Consider the following 6,000-nt stretch of genomic DNA (forward strand, 5'->3'; position numbering starts at 1 on the left):
CAGTGCACTACTCAGACGTCCCTGGTATAGTGACTTACATTATTCCACACACCATAATGCCCATTACACATTATGCCACACACTGTAATGCCCATTACCAAAGTGTCACTTACATATTTGCCCGACACCATATTATGCCCCACAGTAAGGCTTCTAATTACTTTAAAATTACCTGCTCATTGTCAGGGGTTTTATGCTCATTACTATTTCCATGCTCGTTGCCAGGGGGTTTATGCTCGTTGCCATGGGGTTTCATGCTCATTGCCAGGGGTTACATAATCATTGCTGTGGGGTTTATTCTCGTTGCCAGGGGGGTTTCATGCTCATTGCCAGGAGAATTTATGCTCGTTGTCAGGGGATTTATGCTCATTACCAGGGGTTCCATGCTCATTGCCAGGGGTTTCATGCTCATTGCCAGGGGGGTTTATGTTTGTGGCCAGGGGTTACATGCTCGCTCGTCTCTGTGTTTCATACTCCTTGCCATGGGGTTTCATGCTCGTTGCCAGGGGGGTTTATGCTTGTTGCCAGGGGGGTTTATGCTAGTTGCCAGGGGGGTTTATGCTAGTTGCCAGGGGGGTTTCACGGGAGAAGATGCAGCTTTCAGCATCTTCTCCCGGCAGCTCCGCGTTCCCGGCACTTCCAGGAATGCTGTGTGCATTGCGCTGGCCTGACACTAGAGGTCCAGTAGGACCTCTAGCATCTGTCTCCTCCTTGGCGGCAGCCATTTTTGGATGGCCATTTTCAGAATTTGCAGCCCCCAAGCCACCGCAAGTCAGGCTAGTCCGCATGGAATCTGCTGAAAACGGCCATCCAAAAATGGCCGCTGCCAAGGAGGAGACAGACACTAGAGGTCCAGTAAGGACCTCTAGCATTTGTCTCCTCTTTGGCAGCGGCCATTTTTGGATGGCCGTTTTCTGAATCTGCAGCCCCCAAGCCACCGCAAGTCAGGCTTTTTTCACCCCCTGCATTCTGGCACCCGGTGCACGTGCACCTCTAGACCCCCCCTAGTTGCGGCCCTGAGGAGGTACAGGGAGAAAAAAAATAAAATAAGAAGATAGGGATGACATATCAGAGTTACAAAAATCAGCAATAAATGAAATCAGTGTACAAAAGGCAACAAAGAGACATAGGGAAAACAGAATATTATTTATATTACCATAGCCTTCCATCACAAAGAAAGAAAACAAGCATCTGGGGGCTCAATCACGTCCGAAGGCACACTCGGAAGACTTCAGCATATTAGCGCTCTGCCTCATGCCATGAAAACCAGCGCCTTAGATCGTGTGAATTAAGAGTATGGGAGGCCTGTTGTCTTTATGTCAAAATGGTAATGAACCTTTGGTAAGAGAGGGGAGAGCAAGGTACTTCCAGTTGTAAGCAATAGCCACTCTTATGGCCTCTAAAGTATAGCCACGGTCATACCAATCATCATGCTTCCTTACAGTATAAGGAAAAATGAGTAGAAGCACCGGGTCCAGTTCAGGTTCGAGGAGGTAAGCCATACCCATGTCTTCTCATACCTGCAGTTAGGAGCAGACGTTGCACAGCAGCCACATGTGCCATTTACTTACATTTGCTGAAGTGAAAACAAGAGGGTCTATGGATAGTCTTCCAATGACACCTTAGCCCAAGTACAGGTATAAACACTGGTAACACTGCATATTCTTAAAACCAACCTTAATGAGTCAAAATGCAAAATGTCATACATCTTTCTTAAGCAATCTAGTGAATGGTTGTATGAAAATGAATAATGACAAAGCTAAAAAAAAAAAAGTGCACTGAGATCAAGGTTTTATTCATATTGTAAGCACACAATATTCTCTGTCCCCACTAGCAGTGACTGAGTTAAACAATACTGTTTATATTGTGTTTGATAGAAGTGGATTATGACGACACTGGTATCTGGCACCTGTTTGGACTTGCAAAATATCTGAACAGGATAATACTACCAGGAAAACTACAGTATAAATTATAAACATCATCCAATGTTGAGAGAATAAAATACAATTATGCAACACTATATGTTCCAATACACTGAAGAAGCACATATGCTGTGAAGAATGTGGGAAAAATGAAAGCGAATACTCTGGCAAACAGAAAAACATCTAACAAACCGGTCCAGGCTAGTCCTCAAATATTTTGCTTGGTCCCCTCGCTGACCACGGAGATTCTAATTACTGCATGTCTTTATGTATAATTTAGGATCAGACCCACAATATTTATGCATAAGGCACACCCTGTGCAAATGATATACTGTATAAACGGCATGTTAAACAGAAATCTTCCCCATTGTCAATGTAACCTCACCTATCTGCGGCTGTCCTCATCGGAGCATGCAAACCCATTTATTGCCACCCTCAGTACTGAGGCAAGTTGTTTTGTCAGATAAAACAAAAGATGGATGACAATGGTTGCACCAGGTCGGGATGTAGTTGGCATCTCGGCGAGCGGGATGCCGACGGTCTGAATACCGGTGGCGAAATCCCGACAGGTCGGGATCCCGGCACCAGTATCCAGACCGCTGGCATCCCGAAGGTAAGTATCAGGGTGTTAGGGGTTATCTAGTGGACTTAGAGTGAGGCATTAGCAGGAGGGTTAGGCACCAGGTAGCGAGGGTTAGGATTAGGGTCCGGGGAGGGGGAGGTTAGGTATAGGCACTAGGGGTGGGGTTAGGTTTAGGTAATGGGGAGGGGGTGTTAGGTTTAGGCTTGGGCACTGGGGGGGGGGGGGTTAAGGTTAGGCACCGAGAAGGGTGGGTTAGGGTAGGGATTACAAAAGTACACACCGTCACTTGCTATGGGTGTCAGGATTCTGGCTGTCGGAATACCGCTGTCGATATTCTGGACAGCGGCATCCCGTACCCAACCCTGCTCATACCTGTGCGGAGATAGAGATTGGCCTTTGCTGGACATCCAATTCAATATATGAGTGCAGCAGAAGTGCTTTTCATGCGTTTAAAATCATTTACACGTCACTTATGGAATCCGGATGACGGGTCGACAATAAAAATGTTGACACCAAACTGTCGACATTCAATATGTCGGCGGGGACACAAGGTCGACACGCCAATAGCCGACACATGCTTTTTTTGTTACTTTTTCCAACATTGTTACGGTTAATTTTGTCTCGACTATTTGTCCGTCGACCTATACATTGTCAACCTAATACCTGTCCATCTCTTATACCACACCCATCACTTAAAACAGTGAACCAAAAGCTTACATCTTTCAACGTAAACCTCTCAATTGCATGCAATGCTATATTCCTATAACAAATCTGCTACTTCATTCTACTAATGGACATATTGGTGATTATTTGTGATCACAAGGATTTAATTGGTGCAACACATCTATATAGATACAATTGCTGATACTTTCCCAAGTCTACAAATGCACTTTTGCATGCCCACAGTGGTGGAGCCCATGATTATCTACACAGCCCATATGTGTAACCATTGCAATTTGAATAGGGGACTATTAGCTAAGCCTCAACTTTGGCCCAACCTGTACATCTACTGCTAGTTTGAAATTTTTTTTTCCCCATGTAACTTCTGGCTATAAAGGGACATCGTAGCCACGTTTATTGCAATTGACATATATAATTCAAATTATTATTTTTAAATGTTTATGTGCGTACATTTATTTAGATTGTGCATTGTATGTCCCTGCATAGAACTAAGAATTTTAAACAATTCATTTAAATTGAAAATCATTCACTTATTGCTTAATAATAGGACTAAGATTTTTTTATACCAACCTCAATAAATAATTAAATACAGTAACTAGCAGAGTGCATTGCTTATGTCACAATGTCAACCTGTAATGGTTAGTTTTGTCTTGCTCCAGTAATTTATCATTTGGCACTAGATGAAAATGTAGTGCCAAAGATGGTATATAAGGTCATGGGTCTGAATCAGAACACATGTGCCGATGTTTTCAGTCCGCATACGCGTCCGAGTCGCACTGGGCATGCAGCACAATGATTACCAACAGTAGCCACTGAACAAATTTAGACGTACAGAGAGGCAATTTCATTGGGTGTCTCTGGGTGGTAACAGGGGGGTTGGCTAGCCAGATGTGGGCGTCACAGTTAGTAACGGCATCTTTTGCCACAGTTGCACTGAATTTGGTGGCGATGTTCAGTCAGAGATTCTGCGCCGCCATAGGGCTTGTACTAAGGGCCTGATTCAGCCCCTTTCGCTAGGCTGCGTTCGCACATAGCCTGCCGATGTTTGCAATCTGCGCATGCATACAAGACGCAGTGCGCGAACCAGTCCATGCTTCGCAATCGCATGCTGCACACAGACGCTCCACGAGCATGAGTGACAGGTCGTGCCATTTGTGAGTGGCGACAGAGGGTGGTCAATGGTAACGAGAGTGTGGTGGTGTGAACGCAGGCGTGTCTGAACGCCGTTTCATGGGCGTGCATAATTAAGATGCATCGTCAGCATACACGTCACATGACTGAATTACAAACAGCAGCACTCGCAGTGCTTGCGGTAGGGTATTGTCAGCCACAAGTGCTGCATATGGGTCCGATGTTACCGATTGTTTAAGACACTTACTGACGTTGAAGTATGTTACTAAGGGAAAAGTGGGTGTCTTGCGTCAGGCTGGTGGGCGTCTAAAAACAAACTGCGATCGCACGGCAAGACATAGTGGGCGTGCTAATGTCTTGCTAGCGATCGCGGGATTTGCATACTGTGGCTGCTGACAAACGCAACCTAGCGAACGGGTCTGAATCAGGCCCTATGTTCAATAGTGTGACCATTTGCCACCAATGGTGCATCGTAATAAGCACCGCAGCGAATTAGCACAAATCTCATCAGCTGTGGCATTACATAAAGACGCAGTAACAGCAATATACGCAGTGGTGGTTTCTTTTTATCGTGCACCTCTGTCAGGCTCCATGTGTGTTGCATTGTGAACGCAGCCATTCACATGTTAATCTATATTCCAGTCACCGACACCGAAGCTCCCAAGTCTGGCCAACAAGATGTGGGTGGCAATACCCATGGCCCAGGATCTCTAAGCATAGCATGAAATTAGGTCACAAACGTGACTTTGTATTTATACGAGTTTATGTATGCTGGGTAAGTGTACCTCATGTTCTTAACTTTTACCTTAATGTGTGCATGGATCAAATCCAAGTATTAAAAACAGAAGTCACACTGTATCATCACTAATCCTCAATAATATTATACACCCTGGGAAACGCTGTATGACTGTGATATACACGATGTGCTCTGTTCCACAGGGTTCTAGTACCGGGATGATCCTGCAGCCACTTATACCGGTAGTACATACCTGGAAGGGTGAGGCTGCGGGAGAATCACCAGGCTGACGACTAACAAATCCTGGACAGTGGATGAGGTGGAGAATCCTGGACAGTGGATGCAGCAGGAACAGCACAGGAGACGGAGTAATAGCAGCTGCAGGTATGTCCGGCTCCTGTGTGCAGCAGTAGTAAGAGGTGTGCACTGAAGAGAATGAACCCAGGAGTTTGATGCTAGCTGAGAAGTCCTGTAGTAGAATACTGTCACCTATTTATTTTATCCAGTCCCCGAGTCAGCTGTGAGAGCGAGGTGCAGTAACAGGAAAGAGCTGAGCAACTTTGCAGCACCCCCCTCATTCAACCTCGGTTGTGACTGTCTGTATGTCCTTGTGTAGATGGAGAAATGGAATTGAGAAAAACCCTCCTTCTTCCACACAGGGATAAGCTGTATTCTCCACCCTGTCCCCCTCCTCCTCCCCCTTAACAAAAACATTCCCTCCCAAACCCCAAAATAACGCCTATATGTACTCTCACAGTGCTATCACTACTTCCAGCAGCCTGAGCCCCTGGCAGTTCATGCAGTAAATGCTGAATGCAGTCACTGAAAGTTTAATGAAAGTAAAGAAAACTCGACTTTGGTGTTCCAACAGCTGTAAGATTACAAAGACTTACCAAGGGCATGCTGAGGCTTATAGTTCCACAACAGTGCCACGAGATGTCACAGGC

General features: G+C 45.5%; 1 protein-coding gene across 1 annotated transcript in view; it reads right to left on the reverse strand.

Annotated features, from left to right (window-relative positions):
• Window positions 1–5,666, reverse strand: part of TRPV4 (transient receptor potential cation channel subfamily V member 4) — a gene marked incomplete at its 3' end in the record, with an annotated part of 55,218 nt that extends 49,552 nt beyond the window's left edge. Inside the window, exon 1 of the mRNA XM_088467913.1 lies at window positions 5,307–5,666. The remainder of the gene's footprint in view (window positions 1–5,306) is intronic.
• Window positions 5,667–6,000: the final 334 nt, after the last annotated feature.

The sequence above is a fragment of the Taudactylus pleione genome, unplaced genomic scaffold (genome assembly GCF_031769625.1).
Source record: "Taudactylus pleione unplaced genomic scaffold, aTauple2 ptg000078l, whole genome shotgun sequence".
In the NCBI taxonomy this organism is placed as follows: domain Eukaryota; kingdom Metazoa; phylum Chordata; class Amphibia; order Anura; family Myobatrachidae; genus Taudactylus; species Taudactylus pleione.